The sequence below is a fragment of the Carassius auratus genome, chromosome 27, assembly GCF_003368295.1.
Source record: "Carassius auratus strain Wakin chromosome 27, ASM336829v1, whole genome shotgun sequence".
NCBI lineage: Eukaryota > Metazoa > Chordata > Actinopteri > Cypriniformes > Cyprinidae > Carassius > Carassius auratus.
In genome coordinates, this window is record NC_039269.1 from 297,884 (window position 1) to 324,059 (window position 26,176).

The following is a 26,176-nucleotide window of genomic DNA, read 5'->3' on the forward strand; positions in this document are numbered from 1 at the left end:
TCTCTGAACAGACAGACTAGTCACTACCGGAGTCTGGTTATCTTAGGACAGCTGGTGATGCTGTTTCTCTGAGCTTTCATTTGATTTTTTACAATTTTCATCTTGGTCTTTTGGTATGTTTCAGGGCAGAGAGGACAGGAAATGATGTGAAGGATTGGAAATGTTATGAACCAGGCTCGAAACTGGAATCACTGCATAAGCACCAGGGCACCAGTCTTATTAAAGTTTTGAATTTTGAAAAAATTGAATTAATAAAGTAAATTAAAAACCATTTATTATATATTTTAACTTCATTTTATTTATTACTAATTTGTCTTTTCAGTGTAATTTGTAGTTTTACATTTATTTATCTATCTATCTATACACCCACACACACACACACACACACACACACACACACACACACACACACACACACACAGTGGTGGCCAAAATTATAAGAACTTTCACTTTAAAATATTTCTTCAACCTAGTGAAACATATGACTGGTCTGCACAAGCTACTTGAGAACAATAATAAACATTCTCTAATTTTCAACTGAATTTATTTCTACTCATTTAAAATAATTCAGGTTTAATATATATATATATATATATATATATATATATATATATATATATATATATATATATATATATATATATTTATTTATTTATTTATTTATTATTTTTTGTTAAACTGTGTATAATAATTATTTCTTATTTTATATTAATAATAGAACAAAAGTCAAGGCCTGGTCAGGTAAATAATGTTTCTGCGGGCTTTTTTTCATGTCCCCGAATAGGCCTAATGAAGCGACACCAATAATTTGCGATTTTTAATGGGGAGCTTCCCAACCTATACCCACCACCAAAAACCTGATTTTGGGCTAGGTTTGAGCAGCAATTGGGCGGGTTTTGTTCTGTAAACCTGGCAACCCTGTGGCCTGTGCAATCACTCTTTCCAATGGTTTCTTTATCTTGTGATCCGCGTATACGTGGTTTTCGCACTTGATTTCCTCACAAAGCGTTTATATATGGATTATTTTCTCTTTGCGTTGTGTTTGTGTCAAACATGGGTTTCCATCGTCAACTGTGAAATCTTATTTCACGTATTATTTGACCCATTGTTATTTTGCACGGAAATGGCTGAAATCTACTCCAGTTTCTCAACGTATTCCCCTTATCACAGTTTTGTCACGCAGACAGTCCCTCTGTGTAAGTTTAAATAGTCTCATTCCTCCCGTCACGTTATCTGTTTCGCTTCTCCATTCCCTCTCCATTTGCAGATAAAAGCTTCATCATTGTGTCGGCTGGATGACTATCGAGTCCTTATGAAAATGCAAATGTATTTCCCTTCAGGAGAATGTGCCGCTGGTGGAATTTCACTTAAATGGAGGGGGATTCCTCGCGGCCATTTTTTATTTTCTTAAAAGTCTTTTGTCATTCAAGACCACATCATGTTGGGAGCACACACACAGTGGTGGCCAAAATTATTAGAACAATTAAAACGGTATTTTCACCAGCTAAAAATTGTTTAAAGTTATTTCTATATTTTACTGTAGCGTGTCAGTAGGAAAAATGAGTTTCCAAACATTCATTTTGCCGTTAATTGTAATAATCCAGAGAGATTTTTGTTTGCACAAGGAGTCTGACAACAGCCAGTGCTCCACACAGAGATCTGATCTCATCATAACAATCATCCAGTCTGTCTGGAATGACATGAAGAAACAGAAATTGAGACAAACTAAAGGCCCGTTCACACCAAGCACAATAACTATGAACATAGCGATAAAGATATAGTTCTAAAAATCATTCTCAATATTAAAGAATAGCAGAGTCCACACCAGTTATAATGATAAAGGCAAAGAGAAACAATATCGTTGGAATCACTTTCAGAACGATTTTCATTTTCTGATGAACGATAGAAACATTGACATCCATTCAGAATCCATCCTGCTATAACGAGCTCGAGGATTTAAAGTGGCAGATGCACGTGAGCTCAGAATAAACAGACGATATCGTTCGCTGGTGTGGACGCTAATATCGTTATCTTTATAGTTACCTTTATAGTTATCGTTCTTGGTGTGAACGAGGCTTTAATCCAGAAGAACTCTGGCAACATTTCCAAGAAGTTTGAAATGTAAACTGATTTTTCCTGCTGACACACTACAACAAAAGATAGAACTGACTTAAAACCATTTTTTAGCTGGTGAAAATATTGTAATAGGTTAGGCCACTATACTGTATATAATCTATATAATATAGTTTTTTTAAATTACAAATAAAAAAAAATAAACATGAATTTTCTGTTTTAATTTCAGGCATTAAAAATGTTTTCATCTAGATTTATTTAAATTTTTTTTAAATATTTTTTTGTTAGTTAATGATGTGCGCTAACAGCTTGTCCGTGACTTTGAGGTTAAATACTACTAGATAACATACATGTGTTCTTTTTAACCCATGTCTTATCTTTCATCTCTTTAGGTTGTCCGTTACCCAAGTACTTATTAGCGAACATTCCTCTCTTTACCTCATTCTTTAATTTCATTGAGGTTTCACACTTGCGCCGGTTTCCTTTCAGTTAATTTTCCTTTTTCTTTTCCTCTTTCATCCTATTTTCCTTTTGGGAGTAATAAAATAGAATTATATGGACATATTCAGAAAAGAGACTGACAGATGGGCTCTCGGTATAAAGTCTCTGCCTTTCTGTCTCTGTCTCTGTCTCTGACTCTCTCTCTCTCTCTCTCTCTCTGGAAGAGTAAAGCAAAGCAGAATGCATAAAAGGGTCTCTGAATTACACACTGGTTGGAAAATGATACTGCTGGCTCTTCTTTCCTTCCGGTGGTGCTAAATATGTCTGAGGCGTAACAGCAGAACAGGATGGGTGAGAGGATGGCTAGTCTTTGTGATGAAAACAAAGTGCTCACCAGCCTGTTCCGCACTTCTCAGATCATATGTTATGCCATTGTCATAGATGTGTTTTACATAGCTGCTTATGTAGTGCCTAACAATGCAGTACACTCTCTTTATGAAACATTTCACTTTGCCAGCAAAAAGGGCTAGATATTTTTTATTCACTTCACTTGTTCCCTCTCTGGTTTTAGCTTTCTGTGCTTTTTCAGCTCTCTGTTTTCCCCCATCAGGCTGGCATGTTTTGAGCTACCGCTGTCAGGCACAGTGGGGGACGCAAGCTCAGCAAGAGTCCACGCCACCACACAGCCTTGAGCACACACACTTTCACACTCCAATCCCACCCATCCAGTCTCACAAACAGCACCATTCAGCACTCTGCAGCCTCACCCCTTGGGAGCCCAATGCTGACATACATTGTGGTTCTGACGCTCAGAAAGTGCCAGACACAGAACAGGCCATGCCTGACAGAACCTGTCCACATCCGCCACGACATGGCACAGGCTCCAATAAACTATATTTAAATCACTGTGTCATACACCTTAAAGAGAGCGAGCTGCCTCGGGAAGAGGTCTTATTTGTTCTTTTGTTTATCTTCTATGTTTTGGGGTTATTTGTGTTCATTAGAGCTCTTTGAAGGTGCAATCATATGAACAATATTTCAGCTAAATTTAATTGGGATTAGTATACCAATGTATTAAGCAACACTTACACAAAAGTCTCTTTCAATACAATTAGCTCTGTTTTTTGCCACAAAAATTTCATGCAAAACCCCCAACCTGTGATGAAATTAATAGATTTTGCTCAAATTTTTCACCATGGTAAATGTGAACACACCTTATTATACATTTGCATACTATCTATGATTCATTGTGGCCTGACCACCATGTAATAGCTTTCGAGATTTTTATCATCAATGTCCACTTTTAAAGTTATTCAAGGTTTAATGCAAAAACTGTTGGCTTAGATTTATAGTACTTCTATCATGCCATAGGAGGGACATATAGGCCAGTCAGAGTGGACTGGATGTTTGGGGTGATCATTGGTGGCTTAATAGTGGCCAAAACTCATGATCCCACCTTAAAATTAATCTTAAGGTTAATCTTTATAAATGCTTGTAACTAGGGATGCACCGCTTGACCGGCCATAAATCGGAACCGGCCGGTTTTTGCTTAAAATACGCGCTCGGCAATCGGCCGTTTTTGGTCTTTTTTTCCAGCCGATTTTTCCGGAAGTTCGCTCGCGTGCACAGACTACATTGTAATCGTTCGCTTTGTCATTCGTGTGGAAGAGTATTTCGAAATCTGTGTGCAGGACACGGGCAGCCGATCAGTACTGGAAATGCAAAGCTTCATGTCTGAGGCACAGATAGCAGGAAGCGATCAGCCGTTGGTATACTGACGCACAAATAAGAGCCTTTCCTGCGCACTGAAGCTGCACAGGCTTATACTGTACCGGTCCGCGCCCTGAACACGGGTAGACCGTGTGTCACGTTCATGAACTTTCTGTTTCCTTTTTTGGTCACCTTCCTCCTAGTTTTGTTTATTTGATTCTTCCCACCTGTTTCCAGTTCCCTCATCACCTCCTGATTGTTTAAATACCCGTTCTGTTGAGTTCTCCCTGGTCCGTGATTGTTGGTGTTTGTATGTTTGAATGTAAAACATCTAACCTAACCTAAATGTGTAAATGCTGATATAATCTGTTTATGCACACTTTCCTTCTTTCTTGTTTGTTGCTTAAAAGATAAAAAAAAAAAAAAATCGGAAATCGGTATCGGCATCAGCCATGAAAAATCATGATCGGTGCATCCATACTTGTAACGTAAATTAATACATTCTTTAGAAAATTCTTCAGAAGGATACCCATATCAGTAATTAAATGAAACGTGGAATAATAGCAATTTTCTTCTGCAGATGTTTAGGAAGTGTCCATTCTGTTTCCTTGTTACTGCATTGTGTCTGAGCGAGGCACATTTCACCCCAAACAACAAATAGGTGATGTTGACATGTTAAAGGGGGGGTGAAATGCTCGTTTTCACTCAATATCCTGTTAATCTTGAGTACCTATAGGGTAGTACTGCATCCTTCATAACTCCAAAAAGTCTTTAGTTTTATTATATTCATAAGAGAAAGGTAGTCTGTACCGATTTTTCCCAGAAAAACACGACCGGCTGGAGGCGTGACGTGTGGGCGAAGCTAAAGAATCACGAACGCCAGTAGACTTTGGTGTTGAGAGCGTTTGGAAGTTGTGACATTACCGTGAGGACAAAAAACCATCATCCAAAACAAACCATGGCTAACAGTCAGATTCAGCCGTTTATTTATGATCCAAAATCAGATCCCGAGGCTGACACTGAACGAGAGCAGCAGCAGCAACGACTCGCTCCGAGCAGGGCTCGAACCCGGGTCTCCGGCATGGGAGGCGGATGCACTAACAAGGAGGCAGAGATATTTTAAGCAGTTTTACTCACCGCCTGCGGTTCCAACACACGATCGTGACCCTTTTTCATTGGGATTGCATCATCCTTAAGAAATAAACGATGTGCAAATCCGTCGTCAAACTGGGCCTTGTTTGTAAAACAAGCATCTTCGAAATGCAGGGAACAAACAAAAACACTTGCACAACTCCATTGATGCTCTGTAAAAATAAACTCCATCCACTGGTCCCTTAATGCTGTTTTTTTTTTTTTTGTAATCTGTGCAGGGTTGTCTTGCCCTGGCAACCAAAAACACACTTATTTTGTGACTTTTCGCGACGCTCTCGCTCTGATCAGTGAATGTCTGTGCTCAGCCTCTCAGTGCTCTGCTATACGGGAGCGCGCGCTCTTCCGGCAGACGTGCCCTTAGGACCCATATAAGGAAATCCCGCTTCATCTAACGTCACACAGAGCCATACTCGAAAAAAACTTTCCGAAACTTGTGACAAACAAGTTAATTTTTGAAACTTTGTCCATGTTTAGCATGGGAATCCAACTCTTTAACAGTGTAAAAAACTCAGTATGCATGAAATAGCATTTCACCCCCTCCCCCCTTTAATGTTGTTGTCTTTTGTTAATGTGCAATTTTTCAATTTCAAAAAAAAAAAAAAAAAAACTATTTGTCAAGCTAAAAAAAACTTTTGAAAGATTGAAAGCTGTAGTCGGTAACTTTTGACGCTCTAGCGGTTAATAAACAGAACTGCTTGCGTGTTGCGGAAGGACATTGTAGCCAGAGATACTTCTCTCTGTTTATGTCTATGAAGAATCACAAAGTTACTGGGTTACTTGGCCGCGGTACCCCTGAAGCAATCGAAAATAGTCTGAATATAAACACTTATTATAGGTGTACCCTAGTGATTCAGGACAGGCTAAAAACATGGTTTGGAAAATGGATTCATGGTGTACTCGCTTATTATATACATTTTGCATACTTTGAACACAAAAAAAAGTTACAGACCGCATCTCTGATTGGTTGTTTCTTACCGGGAGCAGTAAGAAACAACCAATCAGAGCTGCAGTCCGTAACTTTTTTTTGTTTTTTAGCTAGAGCATCAAAAGTTACAGACTGCAGCTTTAAGTGCTTTTAATTTATTACGTCCAGAAAGGCAAACTATTTCCAGTGCTGCCAGATGTGTTCTTATTTACACAATAAATATTGTTTATCGTGATGTACGTGTTGTAACATAGCAAGTCAGTGTTTTTATGTAGGAAAGGCTAATTTGAGATGTTTTTGTCTGATAGCTGTTAAATGAGGTGTGACTGTGTGTGCAGACCTATAGCATTCATCTATTTTGGGTAAGTGAAGCGCCTGTGATGCCTGAGCCTGTGTTCTGTCAAATAAAGACAGCAGATCTTCAAAGACCACATTGCAAAGACTGCTCGTTCTTGCAGATTTACATTGCAAAACATCAGGAAAATCAGGCCCTTTCTTATAGACACATTGCACAACTTCTTGTCCAGACCCTTGTCATTTCTAGGCTGGACTGCTGCAGTGCTCTTCTGGCTGGACTTCCATCAAGCACAATCAAACCTCTACAAATGATTCAGAATACAGTGGCACAACTGGTCTTTTATAAGCTGAAAAGAGCCCATGTCACACCTCTCTTTATCTCCTTGCACTGGCTACGGGTTGTGGCTAGCATCAAGTTCAGGACATTGATGCTTGCATATAGAACAGTCACAAGCTCAGCACCCTCCTACTTCCACTCACTAATAAAAATCTACATCCCCTCCAGAAGTCTGAGATCCACTAGTGAGCGATGCTTCATGGTACCTTCACAGAGAGGCTCACCATCCCTGGAATGATCTTCTCTCCCCTATCTAGAATGCTGAATCCCTGACAGTTTTCAAGTGACAGCAGAAAACGAATATCTTTCGATGCTACTTGACAAGCCTGAAACTTGGTATTACCAGCACTTCCTTTGTCTTGTTTGCCTCTTTAAGAAGATTTGCTTTGTGTTCCCCTAATGCAGTGGTTCCCAAACTTTTTTCCTGCGCACCCCCTTCTATGTCCCAACTGGGTTGGCGGACCCCCAATCCCCACTTAAAAAAAAACGCAACAAAGCTGTCTTTTATCGCCATATAAGAGTCATGAACAAAGAACATCAACAAAGTTTCAATACTGTATAATGCAACAAAGCTACGCACAAGCTTCCACTTTTAAGAGGACGAGTGACAGACACAGGCTCAGTTACAGAAAGCACGGTTATTTTCAGCCGCGTAATAGGCTAGGCCTATTAAATGGCCATGGAGCTAGCAGCAGCATCATCTCAATCGCGGCCCGTCACGAATTCAAATGCGTCCCACCATCAGCCAGTTAAGCATATTTATAATATATATTATGGAATGAATGAAACGAGTTGGCACGCATAGCCTGCAGTACATAAAATAAGAACAGTGCGTTGAAGACATTATCTGTCTTATAAGTTTCCATCGAAAACTAATAAATTATAGTTTTTATTTAAAATAAAAGCGATTACAAAGAAAATGTTTACTGTTCATGTTTTTTATTGTATGGAAAAATCCCATTAAAAAAAAAACAGACCGCCATTACATTTTTCCTCTCGCGCACCCCCTGGTGGCAGCTCGCTTACCCCTGGGGGTGCGCGCACCACACTTTGGGAATCCCTGCCCTAATGTAAGTTGCTTTGGATAAAAGCTTCTGCAAAATGACTAAATGTAAATGTAAAGACAGCAAAGCTTTAATTTGCTGCAAGGTCACAAGTGATTGCTTGCCTTATTGATGGCACACTGTTTAGATGTCTTTAGCATCTTTATACATGCGTTTGTGTTATTGACTGCTCCAATTTATTTATTTGTAGGATAACGAATGGATGTTGTGTGCATTTGAGAGTTTATTGTGCTGTGTAATTGAGTTGCACTTACGTCACTTGTATCCAACACTGGAGTGATATAACACACAGGAAGCAGCTGCCCTTAAGAGGAGAGGCATTAATCATTAACAATGCCATGAGCAGAGTTCACCAAACGCAACACAGCCCCCTTCCTCTCATTTATTTATTCATTCATTTTTCTTCACGTTTGGGGGAACAAAACTGGGTCAGAACCTCTTGTGCCTATACACCAGCATCAACTGATGTGTTTGTTGCTACTCAAAGTAGATATCTGAAGGTAATACATGGTGTTGTCTTGTGTTGTGTCTGTAAACTAGGTCTAAATTTAGAACTGAGGCTCTTATTAGACCTTTATTCACCTGGCAGACTGGTGTGAATTTGACTCCTAAATCTTTAACATTTTGTGTGAGAGTAAGAAGGATTACAACCTTTCCTCCCAATTTAGAACATAAAAATCAATGTGAGAAAAGAATAGAAAAAGAAGAAAGGTAGTGGCCTATCATGTAGTCCGAAATGAACCAGGATTTTAAGAACAATGTACAAAGTCTGGCTCTTCTATCTGCAGCCAGTGTGTGTGTGTGTGTGTTCATTCAGATGCACCTGCAGCTGATCATTTGTGGTTAATAAGCTTTTGCACTTCAGATTCAAGCTATTTTCATAATAAATCATATGCTAAATTAAACTTGGAACATGTTCAATGGAAGTCACAACACAGATACAAAGATTACACACACACACAGACACACACACACTAATGCTTGTCAGCGCACACACACCTCTTCCCTCTGATGTCTATCATTCTATCTATAGTTGTTTTGTTCTATTTGTCCATCCATTCCTCCATTGTTCTATCATTCTATAGTGCAGTCTGTCTTTTGTTCTATCTCTCATTTTGTCAGCCGTCCTGCTGTCTGTCTGTGTTGTTCCGTCTGTCTGTCCATCCATCCATCCATCCTGCTTGTCTGCCTGACTGTTGTTCCATCCGTTCATCCTGCTGTCTGTCTGTATATTGTTCCTTCTGTCATCCATTAATTCTGCTGTCTGTCTGTCTGTTGTTTCATCCATCCAACCGTCTGTCTATCCATCAATTTGTCCAACTATTGATTGTTCTGTCATTCTGTCTATCATGTTGTCTCTGTTTTTTTCATCCATCCATCTATCCATCCCAACCCATCCCAACCCATCTGACTTCAGTACTGATACATTTTGTCATCATTTACTCCCCTCATGTAATTCCAACCCTGTATGACTTTCAGAGATGTATAGTAACGAAGTAGAACTACTTCGCTACTGTACTTAAGTACTAAAAGGCGGTATCTGTACTTTTCTAGAGTATTATTTTTTTCTCCTACTTCCACTTTTACTTCGGTACATATTTTCGCTGAGTTTAATACTTTTACTCCGATATTTTTTTATGTGCTGCATCGTTACTTGTTACAATTATAATAATGTTACGAATCATTCCATTACAAACCACTGCCAGAACTGTAGATGGGAGGTTTGATGAAGCTAGCACATCATTGAGCGAATCAAGCGATTAAGAAGACTGCGCGTGCTGACTGAACTGCTGTGAAGAGAGAGATGAACACCGAGCCGAGCCAGATAATGACTCGTTCACGAGTCAAGAACCGGTTGCATCGGTTCTCGGATGAACAGTAACGTTAGTTCTTTCTGACAGTTCGATTCAATAAACCAGTTGAAGAAAACAGTTCACCGATTCTTTTGCGCTCGATGCAATGGCGTCATTGGCGTTGACTGCACATGGGCTCATAACATTAACACAGAATCAGTTCAGAATCAATCACCAAAAGAAAACAGTTCGGTTACAGACACTCTGTGTGTCGGTTTGCTTCACGCTAAATCACACATGCGCAGTATCATCAGCTCCTCGGTTCACGAATCGGACGCGTCTGACACAAACGGTTCTTGACTCGTGAACGAGTCATTATCTGGCTCGGCTCGGTGTTCATCTTCAGTTCTCTCTTCATCAGTTCAGTCAGTGTACTGTTTGAGTCAATGAATTACTCCGGGATATTGGTTTGTTTTAACTCCGAGGGAGTGTCAGACACATTAAACAAGTTAACAGCTTAATTCATCTGTGGATTAATGCGTATTGGAGACGCGAACTGTTTAAAACGATTCAGTTCGATTTGGTGGACTGTTTCAAAAAGATCCGGTTACATCGAATGATTCGTTCGCGAACCAGATATCACAAACTGCTTTGTTTTTAACTGTCTTAAAACAGACACGGAAGAGAAGACAATGCTGAATAAAGTCATAGTTTTTGCTATTTTTGGACCAAAATGTATTTTCGATGCTTCAAAAAATTCGAAATGACCCTCTGAGGTCTTATGGGTTTGAAACAACATGAGGGTAAGTTATTAATGACATCATTTTGCAAATTGGGCTAACTAACCCTAGTAACCGTTTTTTGTTTACAATAAGTTACAGTCAAAGGAATTGTGGTTGTCCTTTAGGTTAATCATTTGAAATAGTAAAAACAATATGTTCAAACTTTTGACTACTTTCTTTAATAGCTACATAACACAATACTTCTACTTTTACTTTCAGTACTTGAGTAGTAAATTTTAAAATAGACTACTTGCAATACTTAAGTACAAAAAATGTTGAATACTTTAGTACTTCTACTTAAGTGTGGTGCTTAAAGAGCACTTCTACTTCTACTCAAGTCACTTTTTTGATAGAGCACTTGTACTTTTACTCAAGTATGGTTCTCTAGTACTTTATACATCTCTGATGACTTTCCATCTTTACAGAATACATTTAAAGAATATATTTTGAGAAATGTCTGTTTTTTTTTTGTTTTTTTTTTGTCCATATGAATATCAATGAGCTCTAATGATGGTTCCCAACGTTCTTCAAAATATCTTCTCTATTTTTTGTTCCACAAAAGTAAGTACTACAGGTTTGCAACGGATTTGAGGGTGAGAAAATTATGGCAAAATTTTCAGTTTGGATGGAATATCCCTTTAATCTTAACGTTTTGATGGTGTCATTCATTGTTTTCCCACTCACAGAAAATGAGAGGAAGAGAGAACGAACACGGGATTTGTTTGCGCCAAAAGCTTTGCTGAATCTCGGCTTACACTCCACCTCATATGTCTCTGACTAATTCAGGCAGCACCTATTGATTTCAGGCTGGGTCACCTTTAGCAACACGTTACTGTGCTTCAGGGAAGAGAGAGAGAGAAGATAGCTGTCAGTTTGTGTGAAGATCAAGCACGTAAAAGAGAATGAGAAGAGCTTGAGATAGAGATATGGAGAGAGAATGTTAAAGCTATCGAAAGAAAGGTAAAAGCAGGATTTCACGGTCCGTTCCATTTACGTACAAACATTTCCTGTTACTTACAGTCACTGAATTAATTTGAATTAAGTATTCATGTTCCTATGAGTTAAACAATTCACATAGTGCGCATTAAAAAAACACGAGTCAAGTCAGTAGAGTTCAAGTCAAGGCTCAACTAATATGCTAGTAGCAGGTGATAACAAAGAGGAACGGTACTATCCACTCTCTCGAAGGAAAATCATCAGCTGTGTGCTGAATAACCTTCATCAGGTCCTTTTCACTACAGAGGATGTGGAAATGACCTGGGCAATGGTCTTCAAGCAGCCCACCTGCTAGGTCATGCATAATGCGTTATCTTAGCTATTATGGTCATGCATTTACAGTTCTCAGGAAGGTGTTATTTGATACATGCAACAATGTGATAAACCCATGGTTGAGAAGTAACAGGATACTTAGAATGACGTAATGTAATTTAAAAAGGTTACTGTATTCCATTACAGATTGAAAGAAGATTCAAGCAGGTTACCTGTACATTTCATGAGAATGGGAATCACTATAGGAAAGAAATGAAGTGTTCTCAGCAGTGTAGGATCTTGCCAAATGCAACATGCACTTTCCCATCAATAAACAAAGATTTACACATTCTCTTTTCTGCCTGCAACACTCTTTTTGTTTGAGTTTAATGTATAACTTCAGGTATGCCCATCATATGTCATTTTTCAAGAAAAGTATATACATACTGGCTCTGTGGTGCTCTGTTTGTTTGAGCTCCAGCACTACTAGTTGTTTACATGCACGATTATACTCTGATTATGCTTAATAGTGTACCCAACAAAGTGTCATGTACACGTCTTGTTGATGGTTTCAAAATCTTATGTAAACTGTTGTCTGGATTATAATGCGCAGGTTTGTGATAGTTATCAGTGTTTTGTTGTGCATGTAAACACATTTATTGAAACGTAGGTGAATTGTGTTAATTTTATATTGTATATTATTTTATATTGAATTTGGGCGCTTACATATTTAAAGAGTGATTTATATTTCAAATAATTACTGGAATTTTTTTTAAAGACTATATACAAATAAATAGCAAATAAAACATTGAATTAAAATTTTAGGAATACTTTTTAAAAGAACTACTGAAATGTTGGATTATTGTAAAACATTATCTCATTGTTTTAAGTCATTTTCATAGGGTTTTAATAATTATTATATGAGATTTAATCCTGTTCAAAAGTTTACAATCAGTGAGTTTTTAATTTTTTTTTATTTTTTATTATTATTATTTATTTATTTTTCTATTTGAATATATTTTTTACATTTTATTATAATAGCAAAGCTGTATTTTTGGAAGCTGTTACTTCAGTCTTTAGTGTCACATGATCTTCCAGAAATCATTCTAATATGTTGATTTCATGCTAAACATATTATCAGCATAAAATGTTATATAAGGCTAAAAAATTAGCACTGCTTATTTATTTATTTATTTATTTAATTTTTTATTTTTTTGTAGAAATCACAAATCATTCAAATCATTTTATTTTAAGGAGTTCATAATAGAAAGTTGTGATCAGTTTAATGCATCCTTGCTAAATATATCATTCGCATAAATACTTATTGACCCACCAAACTTTTGAACAGTAGTACAAAAAAAAAACCTTCATGTGTAAACTTTTAAATCTGAACCAAAGTCATTTTGTGTTTTTTGTGTTCAAGTTTTTGTTACATTTGACAAGCCTGCTGAGTTTTTACAGAGCTCACTTGTCAGCATTATGCTGCATTTGACACCTCTTGAGTATACAGTGCACAGAAAAATAGGAAACTCTTACAATGAGGCGACAAGAGGTTAGAAACACAGCTATCAAGCTGCCACAAAACCTGCATTTTTATCAGTCTATCGTACTATCAGGGGAGTCATCAGCACTCCAGTGTCGCTGACCGTACCCTGTGACCTAGTTTGCACAGTGCTCGTCATTGGTTAATTCAGGTAGAGCAGACGACACACAAACCCCCAGCGCTCCACACACCAGGGGCCTAGAAGTGCCAAACTCTGTTGCAAAGCCCCTTGGGAAATTTAGTAGGTAATTGACAGACCTGTTCGGCGGAGAGTGCTGCCATTGTGAGGTGACATGAGACGTCTGTAGTACACTTATTATATCTAGCTCTTTATTTGCCCTAGTTTTTTGCCTCTGGTCTTCATACATTTCCCTCTCTGCTGTCTCCACCGCACTTATCTTTCCATATCATGGAAGGCATTCTCGCCATGCATGGTGCTACTATCTTCCTATGCCATCATTTTACAGTTGTCATGGAAACATAAAAAATTCTTTGCGCAAAGGTTTCAGGGTCATGATGGAAACTAGATCTTTATTTCCCTTCCTTTCTCTTCAGTGTGAAATTTTGAATGATTTTTAAACATATTGATTTGCCCTAACTTATGAGCCTAATGAATGTTTTTTTTTTTTTTGCCTGTCCACATATTTCCTTGCAAATGCCCATCTGGTTCACAAAACAAATTATAGATGAATAGCTCGATTACATATCAAGGTCATTTACATAAAAATTAAGCCGTAAAATTCTTCTGAGCCATTATGCTTTTACCTTCAAAGAGATTTACAATGTATTCTCTTTTATGAATGAACAAAGCAGCAGTTGTTGTACTTGAACTTTACATTCTGTCCTAACTACTGCTAAAAAAGCTTCATGAAATTAAAATAAGAGATCTTTCCATCTCTGAGGCAAATTTTCAGAACCTTATTGAAATCACAAAATGAAAAGCAGCCAAATACAGCTGTTACTAATCATTATTCATCTGACAAAGAGATATCATTTTGCTTATTTTAATTTAAAAATTGTTATTTTAACAGTGTTATTATAGTACTAGATAACATTGTAGTATTAATATTTTGGATTTGCTTTTAATTTAGTCAAATTTTCATTTTAATTGTAGTGTTTCAGTAGCCTGGTAATACCAGACATTGCTACTTCACTTTGCTTCGTAGACAAGTACAGAAGCTAAATGAAATTGAGCGGAAGTAGGAAGTCTGACGTAGTCAGGCTAGTGTTTCAGTAATTGTGTTATGTGCTTTTGTATATTTAAAAAATATATATTTTAGTTTAGTTTTAGTTTTTGCAAATTAACTTACCTTATTTTAATTTTAGTTCTCAAAGAAGCATTTCTTATATGTTCTTAATTTTTTACATTTACGTTTTCCACCTAATATTTGTGTTTCGGTAACACTTTAGAATCGGGAACACATTTTCACTATCAACTAGGATTTTTCCCTGAACAAACTCTTCCTCATTAATAGTTAATAAAGTAGTTATTGTGTTTACTGTAGGTATGAGGTAGGATTGAGGGATCTAAAATATGATCATGCAAATGTATTTATAAAAAGGATTTATAAGTATTAATAAAAACCTTATATGCTAGTGATATGCATGGTGCAAATGCAGAAATTTCTGCATAAATGTTTTCTCTTCATTTTTTCGACCTGACCTGCATGAAGAAGGCATGTGACCTTTGGTGATCTCTGATCCGTGTTTGTTTGTTTACATGTGCATTCCTTTAACCATGATGGAGTGTACGTGTCTTGTTCAGACCCAGCAGACGCTCCAGCCCTGCTGTTTGGAGTGACAGTCACCTTTCAGCCATTCCCAAATGAACGTTCATTCGCGCAGTTAATGAGAGCGACATTGATTACTGAAAGTAAAGGTTGACAGTGACAAGCTCAGTCTATAATCAGGCCTTTTGTGCTTCACTGTGTCCAATAAGCAAGTGTGTATTCAATGATCAACCTCATTATGTTTTTACGCGTCATTAATATTTTCACCTTTTCATCAGAATCTTTTTAAATAGCATTTGATCTCCATGGTGGCTGTGATTGTGTTTTATGAAGGGAAAGAAGGATTCTGGATTCTGAAGGAGCTGTTAAGATCCTTCCAACATTAAGGTACACTCTTGTGTTTTAGTAAAATGAGGTTGACAGCTTTTAAAAATTGTTTTCCTTATTTTCCTATTAGTAAGAGGTAAAGACTTAAAGTACATTTTTAGCTCCCTTTTACATGCGGACACACACACCGTATTAGTTGCCCTTGGCGATGCTGTGGTCAGAAAGTGGATCCGCAGGCCCTCGTCTGCTGGCCAAGCAGGTAACAGGAGCCCGTGTGTCTCTGAATATTTCAGAGAGAGAAGTAGCAGCAGATAGAATTAGAAAATCAGCCATCCCATCCACTACACTTTGTATGTCAGGGCCCAGGGTTGAATTACAAGGCCCCAACACCCACAACACATGCTGGCTATTTGGCATAAACAGAACAGAGTCTTTGTGGTGATGGCATGAAAAGAAAGGAATAAGTGGAATAACACAAACGCATACATTCTGTCAATAAGCCAGGTTCTGTTTACTGGTCTGATTAGCCCTTTATTATTAGCCATTAGCCTAACAATGGCTGACTGGAACAGAAGAGTTGTTTTTATTGAATTTAATGTTATTGCATTATATAATATAAAATAGAATTTAATGTTATTGCAATATTATGAAGAGGGCACAGATCTGCTTTGTTCCAAAATCTAGAGAGCTGCCTACAGAGGTTCTGACACAAAATGTATTCCAAAGGGTAGTCAACTTAAGCTGTCTTTTATGAAAATTCATTTAAAATACAGTAAAAAAAAAAAAAAAAAATAATAATAATATGAAATATTATCACAATTTAAAATAACTACATTTAAATTAAAATAAATTTCTATTTGAATATATTTTAAAATATGATTCATTCTGTGATAGCAAGTTTAAATTTTCAGCAGCCATTATTTTAGTCTTCAGTGTCACATAATCCTTCGGAAATCTTTCCAACATGCAGATTTCTTATTATAAGTGTTGAAAATAGTTGTGTTGCTCAATATTTTTATGGAAACAATGATTCAGTTTTTAAATTTTTTAATCAATAGAAAGGAAAAAAAAAACATTTTATTATTTAAAAAGCAACCATTTAGTGCATCCTTGAATTAATGAATTAAAATAATAACAAAAACAAACAAAAAATTAATTAATTAATTAGTAGTAATAATAGTGACTTCAAAATTGTATAATGAATATAATACTGGAAAAAGTTTTAAATACATTGTATATGAGGGTTTTGTTGAACATAAGGTTGCTACTTAAGTACAGTATGCAGTGATGGTTCACTAGAATTAGGAAAAAGAGACATGCACGTAAACTGCAATGAAAACATATTTACACACTTAATTCTTCATCAATAAAGTCATGTGACAAAAAAAAAAAGCTACGAAAACACATTGCTCTGGTCATGATTGGCTACAATTGATTGTCCAAAATGATTGACTAATAGCTCCTCCCCGAACTGTCTGGCACATTCTCACTCATCTGCCACTGAACATGAATTTCAACAAAATGTTTGTATGCATTAATGTGTATAAAATATTTTGTTATGTTTATTAATACAAGACCCACACTGAATTCCCGAGTGGTCACTGCTTCCATTTCAAATTTACGGCAATTTGTCTGAAAAATGTTTTTGTTCTCTTGCTTTATTTGCAAATTGTTTTTGTAATTGTTAATGTGTACCACTCTCATCAATTTTTTTTATGCACTTTTGAGTGCATCATGTGGGTTTTTGTAAGTTTTATCCTCATATTTAACCCAAATGTGTGTTTGTTGAGGTATTAAGGCCAGTGGAGGTGGAAATGGGATAGAGTGGATCATCTTATTGTGGGTGGTTTTAGGGTCACACACAGATCAACAGCTGCCATGGGGTCACAGTGGTCATTGGGGGAAAATAAATGATTGAGAGGCCATTAAGCTGATTAAACTCTGACCTCTTAGCCGTCCCCTGACCTCACAAACAGTCACGGAGACAGAAACCCCCACTGTCACTTTTGAGGACATTATAGGGCCTTTCACACCGCTTCAGTTCCAGAACTAAATGTACAGTACTAAAGTACTGTCACAATTTTGCACGAACTATTTCCTAGTACCATTAAAGGGTTGCATTCGCACCGACCATGTGTACTAGGACGTGACGTAAGCCGGTCGACAGCGATGTCATTTGTGCACGCTGTTCAACATTGTTAACAAAGAAGAGTAACGTTAACAACAATAGGATAGAGGACGTTGTGATCGGAGCTGTGTTTTTGTTGTGTCTCACAGGTTTCACAATAATAGACATGGAATGTCGACGTATACGTAAACCGATTGAAAGAACGGAAAGGTTTAAGAATCTCCAACCACATCTGGCTGTGCTACATTAGCTACAATGCTTCTGGTCAATCAATGTCTACTTACGTCACGGCAGTCCGGTACTAAAATCGCACCTATTTCCTGCGGTGCAAAAGCGCCCAAAAGTGGGTAGTTCAACAATTAGTTCTTGTACTATGAAAAGGTTCCTGCGGTGCGAAAGGCCCTTATGACACACAAAGACACTTCGATTAGACAGGACATGACCTCAATTGAAAGGGCATGGAGGAAATGCTGTAAACTGAAAGATCCTCTACACAGGTTGTGACTTCTAATTCATCACAGTGAATCGAATATGTTCACCAAGAAGATTTATTCAGTAACTCTTTTTCCACACTGTCTGTGGCTGAAACAAGTCTTTTAATTTAAACTTGTGTCTTTGAGTCTACTAATGGACTCCTGAAAGAGTGTTTTGGCATCATTAGCTTTCTTGCAACAAAGAAAATCTGTAATTTTGTTCCTCCATTAACTGCTAGGCATGGCATTTATCATGCTACAAGAAAAAAGACCATAATAGTAGCTTAAATATTAGCTGTTTCAATTATGTCCTTTCATTATTTAATATAAATGTGTGGGTCATCAGTCAGTTTTACATATTAATAATTCTTCTGCCTTCTTTCTTTCCTTGTTGTGAACAAGATTGACTCACACAGTGAACTGAACGAACAGCATACCCACTCCTTTTCAGTCCGGCAATGAGTTTTTATTCATGAAAAGTAAGAATGATTCACTGAGATGGCAATTATTGTGTTCACAAATAAATTACTCCAGTCTTCACTGTCACATGATCTTTCAGAAATTATTCTATGCTGATTGGTGCTCAATGTTGAAAACACTTGTGCTGCTTAAGGTTTTTGGGAAACTGTGATTTTATTTAAAATTCCTTTATGAATTAGGGAAAAAAGCTTTTATTTGAAATTGAAATATAACAACATAAATATACCTTTGAGATGTTTATTTGTAATTGTCTCGTAAATATGATAATCCCGGCATCATTTGAAAGCTGAAAAAGGAAGAAAGCTGTACCTGAAATGAAAAATTAGAGTGAGGCTGAACTACGTATAAGGAACAGAGTAAGGAGATTTAAAGATTTTGGCAAGGAGGGGAAGGTTGCAGTGCCAAATGTATCATTTATTTTATCCCCCATCCTTCCGTCCAAGCGGTGCAACACTTCTCAACCACTTAAGGCATTGATTCTGTTCCCTTCCCAAGTTTATAGTCTGATACTGTACTCTACACATTCAGACGTCATATTGATAAGAAGCTGCAGAATCATCACACCCGGATCGAAGCTAAGAGAGACATCAGATGGGGCATTATTGCCAAATCTCTAGATCAGTGTTTGTACGAGCAGTGTTAAAAAGAGCTTGTTTCCCGCAACTGGAAGGTGATGTCATGTTTGAGGGGTGTCTGTGGTTTGAGTTCGTTTGTCATGTCGTTTGTTTGTTTCTGTGAATGTGTTCTGAGAGGTTTTATTTGGAATGTCCTGTGTTTGTTGTCTGGAGTGTGTGTTTTGAAGTCTGTTTTTAGGTGCATGTTTTTTATGGTGGTTTGTCTTGCTGGCTTTTTTGTGGACAAATGTGCTGATCTTTATATCTGTATGCATGGGATTTCTGGGAAATACAACCTTAGACCCCAGTATGAGATCTAATTTGATATCAGAGATTTCAAGTGAGGGCTTTCACATTTAAAACATTTTTGTGCAAAGCAGTTCTATGATATAAAAATGACTTTGAAAGAACAAGTTAGCTTTAATATAAAATAGTTCATAAACAAATCTGTGGATTTTGGAATTTTTTAAGTGATTAAACCATGAATCCTTTTTGAGGCAAATGTGTAAAATAATGAACTGAAAAATAATAAATGACCGTACACAAATAAAATGTGAAAATGACGTAATTTTAACCTAAAATGTATACACAAGTAGGCAACTATGGTTGTTGTTGTTTTTCTGAAGATAAATTTCATTGCAAGCAGTAGACAAGTTCATATATATATATATATATATATATATATATATATATATATATATATATATATATATATGTATGATTTATTTATTTATTTATTTATTATTCTAAAACTCATTGTGGTCAAGAAGTTAAGAATTTCACTTTTAACTAACTGGTTTTGATTAATGATTCAGTGACTCACTAATATTGATTCAAAAGATTGAGTCTCTCGGATGAATCAAAAGCTGACTTTCTAAACCCATGTGCTCATAAAGAAAAAGGAACACAAGTCTGCATAAAGAGGGGGTTAAATGCCTCATTTAAACCATGGAACATTTAATGTCTAATTAGCCATCCAATTTGGAGGTGAACCAATATTGATTACATATATTTAGAAGTGATATAGTGCTATATGTACTAACAGTATATACAAAACATTGTAACCTGGAAAAAAAACGTATGTGTGGGTTCTGAGTAAAATCAAGTCTGGGTGTAGATGGTTTTGTGCGTTTTTTTTGTGTGGTGAATGATATCAGTGCGGATTCAGCTGGTCTGTTTGCACCGAGTGCCCGAATAGAGGGGGGTGGTAGAGTTTTCCATGTGCGGCCACACACTGATGTCAGCAGCTATTGTGTCATACACAAAGCGAAGGGTGATACAGTTGCTTCCTCCTGGATTCATCCATCTGTATGCGTGTGTGCATACGTGTGATCTGTAATTTTAATCTAAAGCTTGCGCGCTTGTTAATGTCTGCTTTATGAGTATGTGTCATCACTCTTTCTTTCATTCTCATTCTCTTGTTTCTCTTCGCTTGTGTGTTTGCCATCTGTCCGAGGGCAGTTTTGTAACTGCCAGATGAGCATCCTCTTTGACTCCCCTCTTGTCTCCTCCTTTCCACCCCTCACCTCTCTGTCCTCCAGCACTGGTGCTTGGACAATTCCGGGGCTTTGTGTGTGACACGTGTATCGCCGGGAGGTGTGCCTCTCCCACTTCCCGCTCCAAAACCCCTCTATTATACAAAGACCACTCTGACGGAGCCCCCCTCCCAGTCAGCTGGGCCATTATCTCTTTGTGGAAGGGGGTCTCTTCTATTGTACGATAGATTAACACAAGTCCCTCCCTTCTCTCCCTGTTCCCCCACCACATGCTGGTCCAGAAGTGTTAAAAAGCCCTGAAGCAGAAAATGAGGAGGCAATTTACACAGCCGGCCACAGCACTGGGTCATAGAAGAGAGCAGAGAAAGACAATGAAACATAAAGCTGGAGTAATGGGTTTGAGTTTGGAATTGCAATTTGAAGCGACACTTTATGAAATAAACCCCCATTGCACCAAAGGCTCGAGGCTAGATGCTTGATAAGTGCAGTTTTCTTCTGTGTTTACTTTTGAAACAGGAAGTTTGGGCTGTATACTATATATTGATGGGACTGGTGCCTATCTGTGACTGGCCTTTCGTTTAGAACTAGCAAGCACTACAATCCCATTCCAAGAAGCATTGCGAATGACTTGACCAAATTATACAATGGCTAAATATAAATCTGTCTTTTTTTACTATTTTTAACAATATTAAATTATTTCGGTTCTCTGATTGGTGGAGATTTCTTGGCGGAATCATTGGTTCAATAGCTCTGCTGTTGAACATTATAATTAAAAAAAATAATAATGATAAGTTGAAGTAACGGGGACTGGTGGCTTCAACAAAATAAATAACCTCAATTAACAACCTTGAAAGACACAGTAAGTCTTTCTTTAAATGTCTTGTGGGTAACAATGGGATCAGATCAGAACCAGACTCTATTGCTAGTTGAAAGTGCATGGTGTTAGGAAAGACTTTTTTTTTATTATAGAGACCATTTGTTTGGATAAATTGAGTGAGTTCAGGATGAGTCACCAATATTTTTGCTTATTTTTTTTTTTGTTTTTATTTTGTCTTGTTAAAAGTCTATGTTTAAGGGTATACTAGCATTACTGTACCTCAGTGCTAACACACATTGTCTAAAGGCTACAAAAGTCCAGTTGAGATTTTTATGGGGTTTGTAACTCTTAATATTTTTACATGTAGCTTATTTACACAATTTGTGCTTCAGACATAAATAATATTTAAAATCATGTGGCTGTTTTATATTAGTGAATTTTTAAAGTGGACAGATTTACAATTTACAGATGATATTATGTAGACTTGCAAAATAGAGAACCCCCCACCCAAATGATTTAATTTTCATTTAAGTTCTTTTAAAATCCAACACCATGCTTTTGTATTTCTATAGCCAAAAGTTTTCACCCAGTACCGTCCTTTGTGGATATTCAGTCACAGTTCTTTTCCAGTTGGCTGGAAGAAGATTTTTTTTTTGTTTTTGTTAAACTAGGTGGCTTGTATATTTAGAGGAAAGGTAAATGACCCCAAAGTACTGGTGCAGTTGATCCTACACTGTGTATGTTTTCATGGCAACTTGTGCTTCTTTCAGACTGAGCTTCCTCTGAGAGAGCAGGTCAGCATGTTTGAAAAGGCTGATTGAGTTTTCAACTGGAAGGTGAGAGGGGGTAGTGCAAGAGTGACTCGCTCTCTCTTTACTGCTTCAGACCTTTTCGTTTTGTGTGTGGCCTTGGAGGAAATGGTCAGGAAACTCACGTCACCCTGGAAGACTGAGTACATTCAGGGATTTGAGTGTGTTTGGGGTTTGACTGGGCTTGCAGGACAGAGGGAGATGTTTATTCAAGATCTGGAGCTTGACTGAGAAGTGTGCCTGTTAAATGTTTGACTTAAAAATGTGGGGTTAGTGTAGCACAGTGGGTAAAGATCAAGTTTAGTTAGCAAAATGTTGTCTAAGAGTTATTATGACCAGAATACTTGTCTTGGGTTTTATTTATTTCTTTTTCCAAGCAGTGCACATCCAGTTGATTGGATTAGAATTAGAGCCCGAACGATATGGATTTTTGGGGGCCGATGCCGATATTAACTCGAAAAGAGCCGATTTATAAGCCGATATTTTGATTTTGAAAATAAACTGGATATTAGACCCATTTCCTATAAACTGCTCTTACACAACATTCAATAGCAAAATATCTGCCTGTTCTACATGTGGGCTGTATAAATCATTTTCCAGAAGGGATTTATGTTTTTTAAAAAAAGCCTTAGATTACGGTCTCAATGACTAAACAATTGCACATCAAAAGTATATATTTTTTAATGATCAAAAAACAGAAAGAGAGAGAGAAATAATAAGCATGTGTATTAATAATATCACCATGTATTATTACTCATGTCATCATTAGAATTATAATAAACAGGGATCTCCTACATAGGCAAAAATTATATATATATAATTTTATTTGTCAAGCAATAGGTATGACCTATTACCTACTTATATTTAACCATATTATTACAACATTTTCCTGTTATGTCTGTAAAGCTGCTTTGAAACAATCTGTAAAAAAGAAAAAAAAAGAAAAAGCTCGTGTTCAGCTCACATTTATTTACATGTCCCCTCTGGGTTAATCATTTCTGACGCACCTACTGTAGTTACTGTAACTACACTATATTTGCTCTCACAGACACATTCACAACGGACTCGTATATCTTCTCCTCTTCTCTTTGTGCAGGGAAGCGACGTTTTTTCCAGGCGCGTCCGCACCGCATCGAGTTAAAAACATCTCAACTTTTCAGAATGCCGCAAGCGCACCGCGGGTCATGTGACAAGAACTAACCAATCAGCTTCATCCTTTCCCGTAACAACGTTGAAAACTGAGCCAAGATGAAGGAACAGCTGTTCATAGCTGTATATGGATTGCCATTTTGAAATAAATTTAGTAGCAGAGCTACTGCGAGCGATTTTTAGTGCTGCAAATCCATTTATCTTTTGCTGAAATTTCCGCGTCTTCATGGAGAGAGCACGTCATGGTTGCTTAGCAAAGGCAGACGCCTCAGGAGCGCTTCTGCCCGAGCGCTTTGGAAAGAAGGAAAAAGTGGCGCGCCTAGCGTTTATAGTTTGACCTCTTATTAACGTTAGCGCTCTTCCACTGATAAACATGGTATTAGCTTTGTGGCTAATCTAATATAGCAATGCATTAGTGGCTGTAAGTGATGTTACAGAATATTTAGAAGTGATAATGATAGGACTGTTAGCTAGAACTACCACACCGTTTTTATATACAGTGTATGAACTAAATCATCTCACATGACGAACGACAGACTCGGCGTCAAAACAGTACATCTCCGTGCTTGGCTGATTGCTTTCTTCTATAGTGGAGTTGCAGACTCTCTGCAACTGCGGAGCTCACTCTGGTGGGCAAACTATGCAACACTCATAACATGAGTGAAGCATGAGACTCTGTTTCTCATGTTTCATTGGCCGTTATAAACACCGATGCCGATTTAAATGCAATAAGCTCATATCGGCGGCTCTAATTAGAATAGCTATTTGGTTGCTATTTGGCAGAAAAGCATCTGCTGAATTAATAAATGTGTGATAAGTCCCTACTGATATGACATATTGTGTTGGATATCAGTTTGATGTGTTTTTGAGAAAAGCAAGTTATCACAAAATAATCCCACAGTTGGTTGTGTGTTTTTTCAATTAATTTAGAGTTTTCATTATATTATATTTTAAATTAGTTTTACCTTCTTATTTTAAAATTATATTTTTAATATAAATGTATTTAGTATTTTATTGTATTTATTTACTCCACAGTGAAATGATCTGTTGTCTGAATGAGTTCATTTCATAAATACCAGGGTTCAATGCGATATAAACAAAACATTTAATAAGTGATTAAGGAAAGATTGATTCTAACTGATTAAATTTTATTGAATTAAAATAATTAAATTTCCTTTTTATGCTGTATTGCATACTAGCAGTGTAGAACCATTTTGAAGTTTTACCCAGAAAATCAGCAAAGTAGCATAATTACCACTTGCATTCTTATCTGGATGGGTAAGCTTTCGGTTTGTTAGCCAAAAACATATTTAATATAATTTGCGCCATAATTTCTACAATGGTTCTTTGTATATTATATATATATATATATATATATATATTACAATTTGAAAACAAATAAAATCACCAAGCAAATCTGTAAAGCAGCGTTACATTTGAATATCTCTAAGTACAGAAATGCTAAATCCTCAAAGTTGTTGCCACTCAAGCTGGAGTCAGATTATCTTTCAAAACAGATATCTGAGCACTGGAAGTAACAGGCTGGAGACTCAAAGCATGCGTGTTTATGAGTAGCTCTCGGCTGATTGGCTGAGCTGAAAGTGTAAAAGACTGTAGGGAGGAGGATACATGAGTCGGGGGTGGGGTAAGGGGCGTGGCCTCCCCTCTCTCTGTTTGCCTGGTGTCCCTGCTTGATGAGATCAGCCGATCGCCTTTCATCATGAGGCAGCTCTCACGCTGCTGCTCACACTGCCGCCTGTCCTCTCTCTCTCTCTCCTCGACCACCCTTTTTCTCTCTCTCCTTTCCCTTCTCCCTCTTTCGGGCCGCTGAGCTGGAGTTCGGAACCGGAGCCGCGACACAAGACGGAGTGGGACGGAGGCTGCCACGGCTGGGATTAACCTCAGGGAGGGGGTGGGGGGGTTACATCTCTGGGGAGAAGCTTCTTTTCTCCTTCCTCAGCAGGGAGACACAGAGAACAGAGAAAGAACTAGTGTGCACTTCTTCTCACAAAGAGAGGAGCACCTTTCGTCCTTTTATTCCAGCATTTTATTCCCTGAACGGGCAACAACAGGGGAGTTCTGCCGGGGAGATCATCACAACCGGGTCGGTGTAAGCGGCATGCGTTTGTGTGTGTTTGAGCGTAATTAAGAACTTGATGTGTGTCTACTTTTGTGAGGAAACTATCCTGTGATTTTTCATTTCTTCCCCACTTGCTTTAGGCTGTTTGGGTTACCTCATGTGCACTCTTTCTTTCTAGCTCCCACTCTCTGGCATTCCCCGTTGCCTTTTATTCCTCTAATAGAGGTTTGATCCTCTAATTGAGGTTTGATCCACCCTGGCAAGGATACTCAGAAAAGGATACAGTCTTAATGTTGGATGTTACAGCTGCCTGTGATGTTTCTAAACCTGGGATTTCCACACTTTAAATACTTTCTGAGCTAAAGGGAGCGGGTCCGAGACCCTGAATGCAGCGGTGGGGTCATAGGAACTGTGCCCGGGTCCTGCTCTGGAGGATAGTGTGCTTGTGTGGGTTGGAAAGAGAAGTATTTTCACCTGAACCCGCGGCTCTTGTTTTCTCAGCTGCTGTGCGCGATCAGATAAGGTGATTAGAGGATGGCTGGATCTTCTCCTCCCAGAGTTGTGCGTCACGGCTATCGTTTGTCTTTCTCTTTCCTCTGGTTTGGTGTTCAGAGGAAGCGTTCCCACAGCGCTGGCTGACTCTTAGTACGGGGAGCAGATTTGAATGCTTTTCATTGTGTCCCTCATGTTTGTGTGCACGCGCGGCTT

The 26,176-nt window shown here is 37.7% G+C and overlaps 1 protein-coding gene across 3 annotated transcripts in view; it reads left to right on the top strand.

Moving 5' to 3' along the window:
• The window catches only part of spsb4a (splA/ryanodine receptor domain and SOCS box containing 4a), a 70,356-nt gene that overhangs the window by 1,207 nt on the left and 42,973 nt on the right, over positions 1–26,176 (top strand). The window contains exon 1 of one of the 3 annotated variants that reach the window (XM_026205008.1): positions 25,047–25,492. The exons of 1 other annotated variant lie outside the window; for it this stretch is intronic. The gene's annotated coding sequence lies outside the window, so the exon portion shown is untranslated. Of the gene's footprint in view, positions 1–25,046; positions 25,493–25,514; positions 25,992–26,176 lie in introns of those variants that run through there. One more of the 3 variants, XM_026205010.1, reaches the window with a different exon arrangement.